At 36.5% G+C, this 19837-nt stretch overlaps 1 long non-coding RNA gene across 1 annotated transcript in view; it reads left to right on the forward strand.

The window, feature by feature from the left end:
• The window catches only part of LOC123001448 (uncharacterized), a 118275-nt gene that overhangs the window by 57758 nt on the left and 40680 nt on the right, over window positions 1-19837 (forward strand). The window contains exon 2 of the long non-coding RNA XR_006410357.3: window positions 6208-6357. This is a non-coding gene — a long non-coding RNA (uncharacterized LOC123001448). The remainder of the gene's footprint in view (window positions 1-6207; window positions 6358-19837) is intronic.

Consider the following 19837-nt stretch of genomic DNA (forward strand, 5'->3'; position numbering starts at 1 on the left):
TTCTCCACAACTTTTCCAAACATACTTCGTTTGCAAAATCAGATTGGACATTGTGCAGGAATAGCTTTTCTCATAATATTTCAGGACTTTTAGTATCATTCCAGCTGGAGCTGGAAAGAGTGTTGCAGGCGGAAATGGAAAATTATGTGAAAACAGCGTGATCCAAAACTTATTTTTTTTATTCGTTGTCAGGAAAAGTGATGGTTCACGTGTGAAATAAAAGCAAAATTGATAGTTTTTTGATATTACTGGAGTATGAATTACCTCATCATCATCTTGGGAGCTATTCTGATATCTGGTTATAAAATAAAATAAGCCAAACTATAAAAATGCTATATAATTTATTTAATCTTTGTAACTATCAGTTGAGTACTCTCTGATATGAGGCGGTATGCTAGAAAAAGGACACACAGCCTGTGGGCTTCTCAGGAAGCTACTCTACAGGGGTAAGGAGACAGAAAACAAACAAGTAAACAATAAAATAATTACAGATTTGATGGTGGGAGTTATGGAAGAAATGTACAAGGTGATATCTACTGGATTAGTAGGAAGATGGAGGGAGGGTGTTAGGGTAATTTCGGAAAGTTTGAGCCAAAACCTGATAGACCAGAAGGCACAAAATTTGGTGACATTATATTGTGAAAAACAGAGTATAGAAATATCATCCATAGAGAGGTAAATTACTAACAGTATACATTTTTGTTCATCTTACATATGTATGTTTTTCCCATCAGTAAATTTGATTTGGTTGAAATGTACTTAGAATAGCTTAGACAAAGGTCAGACATGACCCACGATGCATATCTCTTTCTCTTTTAGTATACAAGTAATACTCATTATAAAAAAACTTTGGAAACTTAATTTTAAATAAAATTTACCCACAATTCAAAAACATAAAAGTAAATATTACTCATATGTTGGTCTATTACGAAAGCTGATTTTTTTTCAAGTTCTGTTTGTGGTTATTTAACCTTTGTGAAATGAGGTTAAATAAAATAGGTAGCTGGCTCCACATAGAAAAAAAGAGAAGCAGAAGCAGAGGTCATGCTGATATTCACGGTTCACATGGTAATAAGCATATTTTAGTTTAAAAGTTAGAATTGATCACAAAGAAATGTTATAGTGGTCAGAACAGTAGGGACAGAGAAATGCTTTGATTTCAAATATTGCCAAATCTTACCTCCCTAATCAATTGAGCCAAAAAAAGATACCGCCCCCCACCCCCATTTTGGAAGTAGAAGCCTTGAAAGAGAGAGACCATTGAGAAATTAGCCTCATTCTCATAAGCAGAAGCTGGAGTGGGTGGAGGTGGTGGTGGCAATGACATTGGTGTTGAGCCTTCGGGCCCTGACATAGTCCCCGCTGAGCCCCAGTCGATGACAAGAGCACAGCAGCAAATATCTTTGTCATTCACATTATTTGAGACCCAGTTTCTTCTTAACTGTGGACATATTTTCTTCCTTCTCTCTCTCCACCTTTCAGACTGAGGAGCGGAGTGGTTACAATCTGCTTTTCAAGGTGACACTCGTTTCACACTTCAGTACCACCTCCTGTCAGACAGTGTCAGGTTGTGCTGTAGGGGCTCTGAGTACACACACCTTCTCCACTTGGACCTTAAGACTAAGCAGAGAAATGGAAACTCAGAGTGCAGCAGCAGTCAGGTCTTTGTGCAGGAGGCGCCCAAGCACACGCACTTGAAGAAGAAGATGCTGATTTAAAGGCTCTGCCACTGGGAACCAGGGATGGGACACTAGAGGAGAAACGATTGGACTATTGTTAATTGTTCTCTTATTTTTCACTTTACACAATAAAGAGATTTTTCACCTTTGCAGTACCTACTGTCAGAGAATGCTGCAAATTAGACTGCAGCATTGACATAGGGCAGGGAAAGTGAAAGTGTACTGTTTTATCTCAGGAGTCACTCGACAATTATATCTTTCCTTTCAAATAGAGGTTGGTAGGTAAGTAGGTAGTAGGCAGAGAGATGCAAGTATTTATATACACGTATGTGTGCACATCCATTATTATAAATAGAATCCTGTATCTTGTCTTTTTCACTAAACATAAGCATCTTCCCATGTCATGAATTCATCTTCAGAAACATCTTATTGAGTAGGTAATAATTGATTATCGAACAGTTTGTTTAACCAGAAGTACCCTATTGCTTAGCCCTGTTGCTAGAATTTTAGTTTGCCTATGATGTTATAAATGGTGGTATAATGAATATCATAGGGTATTAATCTTCTTCCAGCTGCTATTTTTTTTAAGGATAAATCCCTAGACATAGATCCACTTTGAGCGGTTATTTGAGTATCTGTCAAGGTTCTTGACCCACACTATTCATTTGCTCTCCCAATAGCAATGTGTAGGAAGACCCTTCTCACTAACCCAGCAGTATTAGTTATCTTCCAAAAAATCTTTACCAGCATTAACTTTAATAAAATTTAAGCTCTGAGTCACAGCTACTTTTCATTTTCCTTTCTATTTTTCCTTATCTTTTTTTTCTTTATTTCCTTATTTTTCTATCTTTTTTTTGGGCATGAGGAGATCAAAATAGGATTCCTGGTAGAGCTAGAACATGCACGAAATGATCAGCAACAGTGAAAAAAAAGAAAAAAGAGCATGTAGTTCTAAAAATAGGCACAAAATTGGTCTATGTGTTTACTTTTAGGAAAATTGTTTTCTTAGGGCCATTTCAGTGACCTTGGGTTAATACTGCTTTTGAATCCTGCATGGTCAACATTGGCTAATTTTGAGCAGAGAAATTCCTAGAACTTATTTAGGCACTAAATACACTTAAAATAATATGGACCCTGGGTTACAGTATGCATTTAAGCTACAAAGAAGAACATTTGGATACAAAGTTTGCGTCTCATAATAACACAGAAACAGCGTGGTTTAAATATTTTGATTTGCACTATAAATTACGCCTATTTAAGTAATTTGAGATGAAATAATTTATCCTTTGAAATATTTTGAAAACATTGTATTTTACTAAAACATAGAATAAATTAAAACTGCCTGAGTCTGTGAGATTTCAGCTAAATTGGTAAAACAAACTCATTCTTTGCCATAGTTGTCAAATCAGACAGCTGTTCTATTTCTAATAACATTTGATCTTCATATTTGTCATTTCCTTTGTAGAAATTATAAAATTGATGGATTAGCCTTTCCCCACAATGGTGGGGTTTTTTTTTTTACTTACTATCTACCTATAATTTATCCATTTTAATACATCCTTATTTAAAATTTAAGTATTATCTACGAGGCTAATGTACCTGTAACAATAATCCTAAATTTAGTCCCGCTCTCCGCAGCCAACCATGGCCATCAGGTTAATATGGGTACTTTAGACTTTGTTTCATGCTTTTGCAAGAATTGATAATTATAGAGAAAATGTATAGCGTTGTTTTGTTCTTTTCTTTTTTATAAAAATTTTACCATCATGTAACTACCATGACACCAAAACCTGATTTTTTTCCCTTTATCAGTGACTCTCTCCTTTAAACTGCTTTTCATTCCATTCCACAGATTAGGAGTCCCTCTACACATAGATAATGAGTTTACTTCCAGTTCTTTGTTGTTAGAAATTTTTTATTTAAGAAAACATTCCAGATCCGAACATTAAAAAAATATGTAGTGTACTACTCTTATAATATTATGCTTAGATTATAATCATTGGAAATTTATCTTTATGAATATGAGATATGAGCTAACTGTATCTTTCTAAACGAGTAAATAATTCTCCCAAGAACTTGTATTAAAAAATGTACCCCTGGGGTGCCTGGGTGGCTCAGTCAGTTAAGCTATCAGCTCTTGGTTTGGGCTCAGGTCATGGTCTCATGGGTCATGAGATCAAGCCCCATGTGGGGCTCCGCCCTCAGTGGGGAGTCCGCTTGAAGATTCTCTCCCTCTGCCCCTCTCTCCTCACATGGAGGCATGGTGTCTCTCTCTCTCTCTTTTTCTTTCTTTCACTCTCTAAAATAAATAAATCTTTTTAAAAAAAGTACCTCTTACCCCATTTATCTAAAATGCCACTTTAATCATTCTAAAATTAGCATATGCTTTTATCTATTTGTTAGACTCCTATCCCACTAATCTACTTACAAATTCCTGTCCCACTAATATAATGCTTTTATTACTAGAATTCTGTTCCATATGTAGTAGGCAAGGCCATCCATTCATTTTCTTTTATAGATTTATGTTGGTTATTTTTGCACAGAGGTCACGCTCACCCTCACTGTATCATTATAATTTTAGTGTATGTGCTGCCCAAATGAGTACTTACTATGAGTATTTATTTTTAAATATTCACTCTTCTTTGTGGATTTTAGAACAGGTTTTAAATTTCCACAAAAAACCTATTTTTTTTTTTTTTTGCTAGCATTGTGCTAAACTAATAGATTATTTTGGAGAGAACAGACATCATTAAAATATTAACCCTTCTCATTTATGAACAAAGAATTTTCTCCCCATTTATTTAGGTTTTCTTTTATAGCTTCCAGTGAAGTCTTATTAGGATTATTCATAAGTATTTGATGTGATTATTACTATCATAAACAGACCTCTTGTTCTCTTTTATTTTCTAATTGGCTTATGAATATGAATAAAAGCTACAGGTTATTATATGATGAGTTTGTATTTGGCCATCTTGATTAAAGTCCCTTATTTACCCCTTTGAGGTTTTCATACAAATGTTGATATTATCTGTATACTGTCACAGTTTTATAACTTCCTTTCCAATATTTGAGTTGTTTTCCTTGTTTTATTACATTGGCTGGGACCTCAAGTTGAAGGCTGAACACTTTTCTTCTTCTTGTCCATATGGGCCTGCTTCTAATAGTTTATCATTGAGAGTAATGCTTGATGCAGGACTTTGGTAGATCCTTTTATAAAGTTGAGGAAATTACTTGATATATTTTTTATTTTACCAAAAGCTTTAAAAATTGTTATAAGCATCTTGAATTCATTTAGAATGCTTTTTCAAAATCAAGTAAGACAATCAAATGGTTTTTCCTCCTTTAATGCATTAATATAGTGCATTCCGTTGAAAGATTTATAATGTGAAGCCATTTTTGCATTCCCAAGATAAAGCTCTACTTGGTCATGCTATTTTTTTTTTTTTTACAGTACATTGTTGGATTTAATGTGTTACCATTTTATTATTTTGAATCTACAGTCTGTCTTTTTAAAATAGAAACTTCCTGTTTTGAGAAGATTTTTTAATACTTGCTCATAAAATAGCCTGGGTCTGGAGCTGTTGATGAGGACTAGTAGGGGGCAAGTCATTATTTCGTTACCATTTCAATGTAATGTAATACTACTTTTTTGTCTTCTTAAGTTTTCCAGGTCTTCTTTTGCCAATTTTAGTAATTTTTAAATCTTGTATAGATGTAATCCTGTATAGTCGTATTTTTTAAATCTGTGCCTTATTTTTCTTAATTGTAATTTTCAAAGGTTTATCCATTTCTTATGACCTTTTACTGAATTATTTTTTTGATTTTTGAATCATATCAATTCATCAGTTATTTTAATTTGCTTTATTTATTAATTGCTCTATTTACCTTACTTGATTCCTTTCTTGGATTTATTTTTGTTCTTGGTTTAGATTGTTGGATTGATTGCTTAGTTCTTTTATTTTAAATCTAATTTTTAAATAAACACACTGAAGATGACAAATTTTCCTCTGAGTACAGCTTTGTCTATGTATCACAAATTATGATATGTTATGCTCTTATTTTGAATCAATTCTAAACATACTTTTTTCAGTCTCTGCTATTATAACTTTCATTTTCTTCACTTATTTAATATGCTGCAGATTAGGAAACCTTTTCATTCCTCTCATACTCAGGAGAGATAGGATATTTATTCCCTGAAAATACAAAAGCCCTGCAGACTAGAGCAATCACGCAATCACTAGAGATTGAATAATACACAATATTTATGAATATGAACCCTTAACTTGCTACCTAAAACAAATATTATACATTTAATGGTCTCTGTTGTTCCAAAAAGACTTAACACTCTTTTGAGAAAGAGAAGAACAAGGGCCACTTGAGACTGGAATTGAATTCAAAGGGTGGCACTAAGCAAGATCACATTATTACTATTATTTTCATTTCTAGGCTTTAGAAAAAGGCTATTTCTAAGTACGCTTAAAGTCCAGTACCATCCATTTCATTGATTTTTTTTTTTTTTTTTTTTTAGGTTAATGGTTCCCTTCCATTGCCCTGAATGAACACAAAGCCCTAAATTGGTAAGGAAGTCTGTTGGACTGCTAGGAAATATTTCTCAGTGCCTGGGAAAGGAAGACTTGGTTAGATGGTGTGAAATCCAACCGTGGGATTCATATCTCTGGTAGGTTATGCTGTTTCTAACAAAACCATTGTGCACACTCATATCCTCTCTTGTATCACCTTAACACAGGATTCTGCTAATGTAACTAAGGTGTTTCACACAAAACCCAGTTTTGCAGACATTTTATTTTTTGATGCTTTGATTATCACCTTTTAGCTCACAGGGTTTGAGAGAGCTAGAAACTTTTTTTTTTTTTTTTTTTTTGCAGTGCACAGACTTTCTGTTTCCCTTACTCTTCATACACATTTTTGAAGATGATTGGCTGTGAATCTAATCTTGTTAGCACCGTGACCTTTTCACCACCACGTTTTAAGAACTACCTGTTAGACCACTGCATAATACCATTAGGAAGTAAAAGGCATGGAGTATCCGAAGTTATCAGGCAGAACAGTATTTGCTCCCCATTGATATATATCTAACAAAACATTACGTAGAATACTTTCTACCTGCTTTAAACAATTGGGATTAATTCTCCTTTTCATTTTACGATAAATAATATTTACACTTCAATTAAAATTTAACTGAAGTTGGCAAGCTGCGGAAGTTCTGAAGTTTGTGAGAGTCCAGAAACCTTCATTATTTTACTTGGACACTGACTTTAACCTTAGCTGTAAAGCTACATTGGTCTGGTTTTTTCCCACTTAGAATGCACTGATCCTTGTGCACTACAGAGGAATTGATAAAGTAAATGTGACAATGGAGTTATTGATGTGACATTGCCCCTAAGTAAAGAAAGAGAAAGAGAATACTTCGCAAAGAACTCACCATGCCTATAAAGAATGTTCTGGATCCCTGGTGGTAGAAGTAGATTGTGACGCCATGCACTGATTTTAACTGGAAAATTACTCAGCTCTCTACTTAACCCTGACTGTGTGGTTGTGTGCTGGCTTGTAAAAATGAAGCAGGTTTAATTTGTAAATGTTAATGGTCATTACAAACTAAAAATAAATAAATAAATAAATAAATAAATAAATAAATAAATAAATAAATAACTTCATTTAAAAAGTAAATTCTAGATAAGAAGTAATAGCCACCATCTGGCAAATAATAAAGCCCTGACAATGAAATACTAAGAATTCTAAGGAAAGAGATGTGCAAGAATTTTTCCTAAGAGTTCTATATTTGTAACTACTGTTATTCTTTTATGAGAAAAGCAGAAACTTCTGTCTTTGATTCTTAGTTAGTAAATATTATGGAATATTAAGTTAAAGAGGTTTTATATTTCCACTTACATAAAACATTTGCTCACTTAAATTACAGTCAAGGCAATGACTGAAGATCAAAACCCAAATACAGTTTTCGGAAATACAGTTTTCGTCGTCACTTGGTCCAAGTCAGAGTACTTGATCTTCTTATCTTCAGGGGGATTTTCAGTGTGAAAGCAAATTATCTTAAGCACAATCACATCCTCTTATCATGGTAAAATTAACCTTATTTTGAGGAGAGAGGTTGCTGTGGTATCTCAGGAAACTTCTAAGTGTGAATTAAAAAGTCTTCACTTCCTTAATTTAAATACTTCCTCATATTTTCCTATTGTCAATTTACTAACAGAGGTTGTATTTTTCAAAAATGACTTTATAATTAAAATGAAATGTTAGCCCATCTGATCTTCCCTCCATTTGTTAGTTTTATAGCAGATAGCAAAACAAACAAAAACCAAAACCCACCATGGGAAATAAAATGTAAAAAAGCCTATATTTCTTTCCTTGGCATAATGAAATTGGGTTTACATAGGGAAAGTAGTTCAATTACTTTGGTTAAAAATGTTAAGTCTCTCGATAGTGCTGTGTCGGTCAAAAAGGCGGCGCTGTTGGTGAATATCGTCTACGCAGCAGGTGTCGCAGGAAAGATGCATGTGGTCACAGCAGCTCTTCCCATGCTCTTTGTGCATGTAGATTGTCTTTTGATTGTTGTTGCGGTTGTTACTGATGGTGCCTGTAGCTACTCTTAACCCAGTCCTGGAAATGCACAATGGCCCCAGTCTTTGAGCTTTTCCTAGGGCTGCCTGCCAGCTCCTATGTAGGCTGCCCTGGTTTCTTCGTTATCGACATTTCTCTTACAAACTCACCCCAGAGCATCAAAAAATCATATTTTTTTCTATCTCCATTCTTATTCCTTTAGAGTTCCCTGAACAACTGTCTGGACAGCCTGTTCATATGCAGTTATTACTTACAGACACTCCATCGAAAGTGGTGACGTAGTTAGCTTTCTTTCATTGATAAATCTGTCTTCACAGCGAGTAAATCACGGAATAGACCACCAATTAATAATGACAAGCCATTCATTCCCATAACTTTAAAAGCATTCAGTTAACTTTTTTGTTCTATGTTCCTTTTGGATTTTAAGTTACTATCTGTGAGAAATTCTCTGAGTGACCAAACTCTCTCGGAGTGGCTAGAATCCAGGCAAATTTCGTTTATATTTTTCTTCCCCCTCCCTTTTTATCTTAGTTTTCTTATTTTATTTTGGAATAGATAATAAATAATTTGTGTTCCATTTACATGATTCCATCTACGTTTGTGGAAATACATCACCATCGATCCTAAAAGAAAAGCTAGTTTTAATTGCATGTGCTAATTCCTTTGTATGCAGTCTTTCATGGCAACTTTATGAGGAATGAATGCTATTATTATGAGTCCTGTTTTTGCTAATAGGCATGAAGAGGTTAATTAACTACCCAAGGTCATACAAAGAATAAGTAGTAAAACCAGGCTTCGAACCTCCTTGTCACCCCAGAGCCTCAGGTTTCTTTCTGTCTCTCTGGGTCTTTCTCTCTAATTCTCTCTTTATGAACTGACTATCTGCTAGCAACTCTTCGAATGTTCTATATGTATTAACTCATATAATCTTCATAGTAACTTTTAAAATAAGCACAAATATTACATATTCTATATAGATAAGAAAACTGAGGCCTAAAGAGGTTATCTTGCTCACGTCAACACAATTGGTAGGCAGACAAACTAGAAGCCTAAGCATTTAGTTCCAGAATCTGTGTTCTTAACTTCGATGTTATATTCTCTTTCATTGGAAAAAAAAAATTCTCACAGTAAAAAAATGCAATTTCTGTAATAAAAATATACCTCTATGAAGATATACTTGCAGAAATAGAATATAAGTTATTTTTTCGACTGTATCTTTATTTCCCACCTCTGTTGCCAATATTTTTTTAATTATCAATTTCCCAAGGGGCATGTATCTTTATTTCCTGTATCTTTATTTCCCACCTCTGTTGCCAATATTTTTTTAATTATCAATTTCCCAAGGGGCATCAATTTCCCAAGGGGCATTTCATTCCCAAGAGAATGAAACGACAACCTCTGTTGCCAATATTTTTTTAATTATCAATTTCCCAAGGGGCAAAACCTGTGAATATTTGTATTCTACATACGTTTCAGATTCATCCCAGTTAATCGTGATTAGTGTTTTTCTAGTCCTTAAATTTGTATGTGACTTATTCATTTCTAAAAGGACTCAATTAAAAAGAGGGGAGATATTTAGGCATGAGAATGGAATTCAGGCAGATGGCAACTCCAGTCTGGGGAGGGATAAGGGATAAAGAAATCTGTCAGAAACAGAAAGATGAGTTAAAAACCCCGGGACCTATCCATACCCAGGTCACATTTATAGTATGAGGTGGACCTTTAGCCACTGATGGCCAAATAATTATTCCAAACATAGGCCTCATAATGCTATGATTAATAATACCTCATAGTAGTAGGATTATAATGAACTTGTCATTGTTATTGTGTAGTGGAAAGAAGCATCATCGTTTCACCCAGTGTGACTATTTGGTTCATGCTTGTCATCCCCTCCATTCTATAAACTCTGTCATTCAGGTGCTGGGCCTGTTTTTAAATCACTAGTGTATACCATCATCAGTGTGTGCTCAATGTTGAGCACAGAGAGGGCCCTCAATAACTACCAAAGGAGTGGATGAATGAATGCAGACACATAATAACGACTGAAGTTCAAGTGCCCATCAGCCTGAACTCAACCCCTTGTGCACCAGACACAAAGCTGAGTGCATCAACATGAGTCCATCTCACCAGACAACGCACCAGTGATGCTACTGTGGCTCCTGTCTTGGTGGAATGGCTGGGTCATGACTGGGACAGAAACTGACCAGAGCTGGTAGAGCTGTTTACTCCTTGCCCCTGTTTACTCCTCGATTTAAACTAAAACAGTCACTCTCCCTTAGCAGATTTGGCCCAGTGGATGGCGCCTTCTGTCTTAACACCATCTCTCTACTTCCTCTCCAGGACACTGCTCTGAGTTTTCCTGTTGCATTAGACATTTGCTGGTAGACTTCTTGGCGGATTCCTTCTCTTCTCAGCTTCTTGTATTTTTGTTCTTTTAAATGGTGCTTGTCTTTAGAAGAGCAGACTTGTAGAATTTTGATCATATCCCGTTTGTCAGTTTTCTTTTAGGGAGTATGCTTTTAGGGTCTCATCTCAGAAATCTTTGCCTGATGTGAGATCACGCACATTTTCCTCACTGTTGTCTCCAAGATATTTATAATGTGAATTTAGCAGTTAGGTCTGTGATGTCTTTTGAGTTAAGTTTTGTGTATGGGGTGAGATAGGAATCGAAATTCATTTTTACATAGGGATGTCCATTTATTCCAGGACTATTTGTTGAGAAGATGGTCTTTACTACATTGCCTTTGAATCTTTGTCACAAATCAGTTATCTAAGAGAATGAAAGGACAAGCTCCCAACAGAGAGAAAATATTTGAAAATCACATATTTGACAAGGACTCACCCCAGAATAAAAAAGGAACTCTCAAAATACCACAGTAAGAAAACAACCCTATTACAACACGGTGGAAAAAAAAAAAACAAAAAAAAAAACCAAACTACCAGACATTTCGGCAGAGAGAATATTTGAAAGGCAAAGAAACATAGGAAAAAAATGCTCAACATCATTAACTATTGAGGAAATGCAAATTAAAACCATAGTGAGTTACTGGACACAGAGAAAATGGCTAAAATAAAAATTACTGATAATATTAAATGCTGGTGAGGATGTGGGATAACCCATACGTTGCCGGTAGGAAAGCAAAGATAAAAATAAGAATGTTGCGACCGTGTTAAATTTTCTTTCCTTAGTTTCTTATGACAACAGATATGTCATTTTTCAAAACGACTTTAACTTCAAGGCATGTATTGCCTTATTTGCAGTATTAGGTTACAGAGATCATCTATTTTAAATAGGAAGATAGAGCACAAAACAAGATCTATTTAAAAAACAATGTCATATTTTGGATGTGATATAAAATATAAAAATAAGAGAAATTCAGGAAAAAGATGAGATTGATTAATTTTTTCTCTGTGCCTTTCTTACTGGAATTACTTGAGAATAAATAGTTCTTTAGAACTAGCAGGACAAACGAGATCCTCCTCACTGCCAAATCCCTGAGCTTCTCAAGTTCAAAAGGACTATTCGGCTATTGCCTGGAGCCATTTTCCTCATTGTTGGTGACAGCACATGAGTGGTTCATTTTCTCTTTTACAGTGCTCTGCCCTTTAGCTAATTCTGAATAAAACTGCTACACTTGTTTGGTGAGAATTTTTTCAACATTCCTTGCTGAACATATCCACTGTTCACACCCGGACCATATTACGTTCAGAGGCTAAAGACAGCTTCCAAAACACAAATGCAAAAGAAAATGGAAATGTAATGATGAGAGGCCTTAACATTAATGCGCCAGTCTGACTTGAATTGTTTATTAATCTGACCTTCCCTTTCCAGCGCCAGCTCAGGCTCTGTAAGAAGACATTTAGGATGAAGTTTCCAAACAATTCACACAGGCCAAGGGTCAACTTATAGTTTTAAGCTTATATTTGAACCTTACAGAATTAAGTAATGCTTCTCACAGGTCAAAACATCACATTCTGGTAAGCATTTGCCTAACGTGTGAAGAAAGAGGCATATAAAACATAAAATAGTCCTGACCTATTCAGCACTGCGAGTGTAAATAGTCAACATTCACCATTTCGCCTGATTGTATTTGGTGCTGTTTCTCTTAAAATACTTTCCAGACATAAAGTTCTGCTACTTAAAATTCAGGCATAAGAACATTTGCCCGAAACTGATTTATATCTAAACTTTCTATCAGTGTGCATGTGTCAATGCCTGACGTGACTTCAGTTTATCGTCGACACACAGATAGGAAACCTCATGCATAGACCATATTTATTGAATTATTTCCTATCATAGCCTCATTGAAATGCAGAATGCTTACTGCTTAGAAAAACATATAAATCAATTACCCTAATCTGGAACTTGCAGGCAGGATATCAAATGAAAATTTTAAGGTCTTATTTTATCTGGATATGAAATTGAGAGCTGAGAAATATGAGTTTATCGAGGACATGTTTAGTTTGTTATAGAAACAATGCATTCTCGTGACCAAAAAAATCATATTCTTTTATGTAGAAGTACCTTCTGTTGACTTTCTCATCTTTAGCTCATTTGCAGTAACTGCTAACTCCTGACTTTGAGTGTAAGGTGGGAAAGAAGATGTGAGAAAAGAGAAGGGTAGATCAGATTTGAAAAGCTTGAGTGTGAGGAGCTTTGGGGACTTTAATTAGAGATCCTCAGGAAGGACTTGAGCCTGAGGATATGGTGGTATTGGGGAGAAACCCAAGCTAAAACTGCAGATTTGTGTGAAAAGCATATTGCTGCTCCAAGAAGATACATAAATGGGGAGAGAAAACCCACTATGTGTACGGGTAAAGACGTGAGGAAAGCAACCTTGGGTACACCAACATTTATGGGATGGATAGAAGACAAGTCCATGAACAGAAGGGAAAATAGAAGACAAAAACAAGACATGGTGTCCAAAAATAAATAAATAAATAAATAAATAAAGCCAAAGGAGTAAAGAGTTCAGGGAGGAATGATTTGCCCCTAGTATCATCAGATGATGCTGAGACATCAGGTAAGATAAGCATCCCAAAGTCTTCATTTGTTTTAGAAATTAAGAGATCATGGGTGAGGTGGGCCGGTAGATTTTGGCAGCATGGTGTGACTGGGCAGTGAGTCGTAGGAGGCAGTCTTTCAGTTAGCCTTACGGGGTAGAGAAAGAAATGCCATAATCACAAGTGCTAAAATGCAGGTGGAGGATTGTTTTTTTCCCTTCAAAGAACAGAGAGCCCTAAGCTTATTCCCTTAGTCAGAGTCAAAGCTAAGGGAGCAATGATATTCCAGGTTTTTACCTTGTGATCAAACAGTAACACCTTGTGTCCAGGGAAACAAGTCAGTGTTTTCTTAAGAAAGCTTCTGTAGATAACGCGGGAGGAGTCAGACCAAGGGAAGGCATAAAAGACCGATCTACAGTCCCTACCAAAGAAAGCGGTTTGACCTTACTGAAAAAGGGAACATTCTGACAGAGGCCTAATTTGGAAGGCAAAGGTGGGGTAAGGGACAGCTTGGAAATACTTCCTTCCCATCTTCTTCAGTGCGGAAAACAGCCAGGTGCGGCAGCCCTGGGAAACCAAGAACAGGCAGAAACTCCACAAAGCAAAATTTATGAACAGCTGAGCTTGTCCTGACACAAGGCATTATTTATTGCCCAATTTTTTACCACCGCCATCACCAACAAAAAAATACTTTCATCTAATCTTATAATTTTATTTGAGACAGTTTTCAACTGGGCTTAGGCTCAACACACCGTCTTTCCCAAAAACTCAAAAAAAAAAAAAAAAAACCCTAAAGTTAATTTAAAGTAGACACCTATTTAAAAAAAATATTCCTGACGCACGTAATTTGTGCAGTTACCTATAAGATGGCACACTATTTGATAATATTCATGTTGTAAATAAAAATCAATGACAAAAATAATTTTTCCTTTGAATAACTGTAATTTAAACATAATGTTTAAAAGACTATTTTATATGATAGATGTCTTCTAAATTAGGTATTTCTCCAGATGCCCAGCTACATTGCCAATGCCCAAATTTACAATAAGGCTCTTTAGACTATTTGTATTCCAATAACCATAATCTAACAGGAACAGGAGTCAGGAAGATAACATATGGATGTGTCCGATACTTAAGCATTTGTTGTGGCTTTTGTTCTTAAAAGCAGAAAGAGTTTAGTTCTCTTCCTCCGGAGTGGTGCACATTCAGAATAATTTTCCGTGGTTAGAGGATGCTGCAAGAAAGGTTCTTTTGTTTTCAGGAGATTTTGTTACAGTCATTCATTTTTTTTTTTTTTTTCTGGCAAAGAGAGATGAAGCCGGTTAGGATGCTCTGATCATGAGGACAGTTTTAAGACAGGAGGTCCCAAGAAATGGATGGCTTAACTCTCCAAGGAGAAGCTGGCTTTCTCCCTGTGAGCCAGCCTCATCACAAAGATAACGTGTTCCTGATGATTAAATAAATTTCATGGATTTTTCTTTTTCTTTTTTTTGATCATAAATTAGATCTTTAATGGCAATAGAATATAAATAGCAGGAAAATCGTGATTTTTAACAACAGAGTTTTGGCAAACTATATGACTTTATGAATTTTGTTATAATAATATTTTTATTATATTATGTTAGTCACCACACAGTACATCCCTGGTTTTTGATGTAAAGTTCGATGATGCATTAGTTGCGTGTAACACCCAGCGCACCATGCAATACGTGCCCTCCTTACTATTTTTCTACACTTGGAATGACCTGGAGCTATGAATATAACCATGAAGATGGTATGTCTGTAGCACAATAAGGACTTTTACCCGAGTCTTTTCCCATGGCGGTAGGAATGTTTGTTTATCAGTGCTTCTTAGTGGGGTAACTTATCTCTGATCATCTAGATAGGCTTTTTTTTACTTTTATTCTCTGTATTGTGGTAAAATAGACATAATATAGAATTGGCCGTTTCAACAATTTTTGTATGTACAATTCAGTCACAGTAAGTACATTTATGTTATTGTATAACCATCACTATCATGCATCGCTAGAACTTTTTTATCTTCCCAAACTGAAACTCTGTACCCATGAAACAAAAACTCCCCTCCTTTCCTCCTCCCAGACCCTGGCAACCACCCTTCTACTTTCTTTCTCTATGAATCTGACTACTCTAAGTACCTCACATACGTGAAATCAGACATATTCGTCCTTTTGTGACTGGCTTATTTCACTTAGTGTAATATCCTCAAGGTTCATCCATTTTATAGCATGTGTCTGAAGTCCTTCCCTTTTAAGGTTGAATGGTACTCTTTTATATGTATATGCCGTAAATAATATGCACCTTATAACCTAAGCTGTATGGACATAATACCTAAAAAACAGTATTAAAAACTGAGAATTGGGGCTCCTGGATGGCTCAGTCAGTTAAGTGTCTGCCTTCGGCTCAGGTCATGAGCACTGCATGGGGTTCAGCCCCCAGTGGGGAGTCTGCTTGAAGATTCTCTCCTTCTGCCCCTCCCCCGCTCATGCATGTGCCCAGGTGCATATGCTCTCTCTCAAATAATAAGTAAGTAAGTAAATAAATAATAAATAACATCTTTAAAAAAAACAAACTGAAAATTGAATTGTTGAATTGTGTGAAATGATTTGAATGTATGGAGTTCTAAAAATACAGATTTAATTTAGATAAAAATGCTAATTTAATTTCCTACAAAATCGGAACTTTCTTTAGCTTGGACCAATTGTTAGGAGAGATGGAATGATAACGAGTTTAAACTATGTAAGTATTCAATCATTCAGATAGTTTTAATCTTTCCTATAATGGCTTTGAAATGAGAAACAGAGCTGATGATTGCAAGCACTGTGAATGCACTGTGTGCCGTTAAACGGTACATTCCAGAGTGGTCAATTATATGTTAATTTTACCTCATTAAAGGAAAATGCTATAGGGGTGCCTGGGTGGCTCAGTCGGTTAAGCGGCTGCCTTCGGCTCAGGTCATGATCCCAGAGTCCTGGGATCGAGCCCCACGTCAGGCTTCCTGCTCAGTGGCGAGCCTGCTTCTCCCTCTGCCTCTGCCTGCTGCTCTGCCTACTTGTGCTCTCTCTCCATCTCTCTGTCAAATAAATAAATAAAATCTTTTTTTAAAAAATGCTATAACGGGGGCTCCTGGGTGGTGCAGTTGTTAAGCGTCTGCCTTTGGCTCAGGGCGTGATCCCGGCGATCTGGGATCAAGCCCCAAGTCAGGCTTCTCTGCTAGGAGCCTGCTTCTTCCTCTCCCACTCCCCCTGCTTGTGTTCCCTCTCTCACTGGCTGTCTCTCTATGTCAAATTAATAAATAAAATCTTTTAAAAAATTTTTAAAAATGCTATAACAATGGAAACTTTCTTTAACTTTGTACTGGGATTGTATTTTACTATAAATACACATGTGTTGGTAGACTGTGTTGATACATTTATATTACAATTAAAAGGATTACTTTAATATTCTTTTTTTTTAAAGATTTTATTTATTTATTTGACAGAGACAGCCAGAGAGAGAGGGAACACAAGCAGGGGGAGTGGGAGAGAAAGAAGCAGGCTCCCAGCGGAGGAGCCTGATGTGGGACTCTATCCCTGAACGCTGGGATCACGCCCTGAGCCAAAGGCAGACGCTTAACGACTGCGCCACCCAGGCGCCCCTACTTTAATATTCTTAATCATTATTCATGAAAGCAAAGAGGCAGGAAACAAGCTTTGTGGAAATGCCTTTGCACATATGATTCTCTCTGCTCAGAATATTTCCCAAGGTCTGCCCATCTGCAGAGTCCAACTCATTGGCCTTTTTCTTATAGAAACCTTTCCCTTTGGGTAACAATAAGTTTCCCCTTTTTTGCACCTCTCTATAGCCTTAAGTTCTGCCTAGTTCCTCCTGCTAAACTTAAAGTTCTTTGAGGCCAGGATCATGCTTTCTTCCTCTTTGAATTTGTCAGTCATATAGTAAATGCCCGAGCAATGCTGGTTATGTTGAAACACTTGGAGTTGAATTAATTAAAATTGATTTTCTTGCTCACTGGATTTTGCAAGCCGTTGTTTCATTGTGATTTTTTCTCAAATGTTTCATCCATTTGAAAGAAAGAAAGTGGACATAGAAACTCAAAATTGGACCTGGTTACTTCACGAGGTCATATGCAGCTTGAGTGGAGACACGTATTTGTTGGCACCTTCTCTTTAAGAAGCATGAGTTTGTTGCTTTACTTTGAAATTAGTTGCTAGCCATTTGTTTTGTTTCTTTTTACTTTAAAACAAAAATGCTTCTTGACTTCTCTTACATGTCGCCTTGGTCTACTCATCATAACCAAAGCAGTTTAGCGTTCTAATCAATACCTAGGGTATATAAAGCATTGCACAATATCCTGTTGATGACACTCCTGATGTTGAAAGACTGAGAGATGGTCGGTATAGATCAACCATATACACATGGACTCGTTTAAAGACAATGGCGAAACAATTCTCCAATACAAAATTACCGACAAGAGAAGAAATTGGTCAGAGCACAATTATTTCTAAAATACTTTCTTCCATGCTATATATGAAACTATTTCCCATGACACAAAACATCAAACCGAATGAATCAATATGTGGCACTGAAACATGAGCCTTGAGATGTGGCTGAGTTTAAAGATCGGCAGATAAGGACAGGTGGAACAAGGCATCCTGGATGGCACAGGAAAAGACAAAGAAGGTTAATGTCATGGGAGCCAAGGAAGAAGATTCTTATTTGAAAAATAGGTAGTCTAGGCCTCCAGGAAAAGATTAGAAACCTCTGAAGAAATAAGGAATCACAAGGTGGTTGTAATGGAGTTATAAGTTTACTCACATCCTCAGATTTGAAAAGAAGTCATAGCCTCCTTTTTTCTCGGTAACAATCAGATTGTCTTCATCACATGCACCCACAAGGTAGGAAGAATTACAAGAAAAAGAAACAATTTAGTCTCATCCCAAAACTCTATCCACTATGATATGAATCTCCGGTAAGATGAACAGTATCACAGATCAGGCTTTCTTCTGAGCTTTTACTCCCAGGGTTTCTGCCATTTGGGAGTGTGTGGTTTATTTGACCATTGTAGGGGCTGTGGCAAGGGGTCCCCTCTGGAACCTCTCTGGCCTCTGATGCGTGGTGGCTGGTTTGGTTTGCTGCCTCAGCCAAGGGGCAATGGAAGGGCTCCCAGAGCATCTGAGGAGTGTTCAGGCATCTGCCATGGAAGCGTGAGCTAGTGAAACTCAAGTCTGAACACCCTGGACTGGGTCAAGGCACAGTCATCTTCCTGCTGACTCAGCCCCACTGTGATCTTCACAGGCGCTTGATTACTCAGCTACTGAGCCTTGACTTCTGAGCTCCCTGGCACAGCCCCCAGCCTAACTCTCACTTTACTTGCACATGTCCTGCCCAGGGAACACAGGCACTGGAGATCCTATCTGTGACAGAAGAAGCTGATGTAAGAGGAAGCCAGATTCACGTTGTCTCTCCACCACCAAGTTCACCTGCTACATCCGGCCCAGATTAATGAGAGACTTTGGGGGCATCTCCTCTCATGTCATGCAGTTTTCCCATTAGGACTTGAACCTGGAAGGGGACATCTAGCCATGGGTGTCTCTGCCTTCCTCTGCCTTCTCCTCTTTTTCTCTTCCCATCAACCCTTGGGACCACAAGGGTAAGATTTTCTTTCTTCCTCTTACTTTCTGGCTAGAACCTTTTTATTTCAAAACTGTATGATCCATCTGGCTAGGCCAGCTTCTAAAAAATTTAAAGGGAGAAATGAAATTTCTAGAAACTTTAAAGGGAGAAATGAAGGAATTTAGAAAATCCTCTCTGAGGCAGCTCTCATAATCTCCCCCAAGTTCCCAAGTCTGTCTAAGAAAACAACTATTCACAGGGAAATGCAAAGACATGAGCATATTACATTTCTCAAAATACTGTATTTGTTATCTTTACTTTCTTTTGACACTATTCTTTCTCTAACAGGAAAATACTTAGATGATACTTCTGTGCTCTATGAAATTTTCCAGAAGAGAAAACTGAAGTTTATTTCATTTTTGAACTTCTAATGTCCTTTTCTTTTTAAAAAATAAGACATTATTTTTAAAGCAGTTTTTTAAACAGTTTTAGCTTTACATAAAAACTGAAAGGGAGATCCAGAAATTTTCCAAATACTCCCTCCTCCCACACATGCATAATCTCCCCCATTATCTACATCACTCACCAGAGTGGTGCATTTTCTACCAAGAATCAACCTACACTGAGACATATCACGGCTCTCAAAGTCCATAGTTTGCGTTAGGATTCAGTCTTGGTGTTGGAAGGGTTTGGCAAGTGTATAATGACCTATATTATCATTATAATATCACAGAATATTTTCAAAGCTCTAAAATGCCCTTTTTAAAAAGTATTTTTTCCATGTTTATGTATATTTTTTCTTTCTTTGTAACTATTGTTTCATTTCCTAGTTTCCTAATGTTCTAAAGCCACAATGTTTACATTTACCTATTAATTTGTTCATGTTAATTTCTGCATCTTAAAGATGAAACCTAATTGAGTTTGTG

Source organism: Ursus arctos, unplaced genomic scaffold (genome assembly GCF_023065955.2).
Source record: "Ursus arctos isolate Adak ecotype North America unplaced genomic scaffold, UrsArc2.0 scaffold_3, whole genome shotgun sequence".
Classification (NCBI taxonomy): Eukaryota; Metazoa; Chordata; class Mammalia; order Carnivora; family Ursidae; genus Ursus; species Ursus arctos.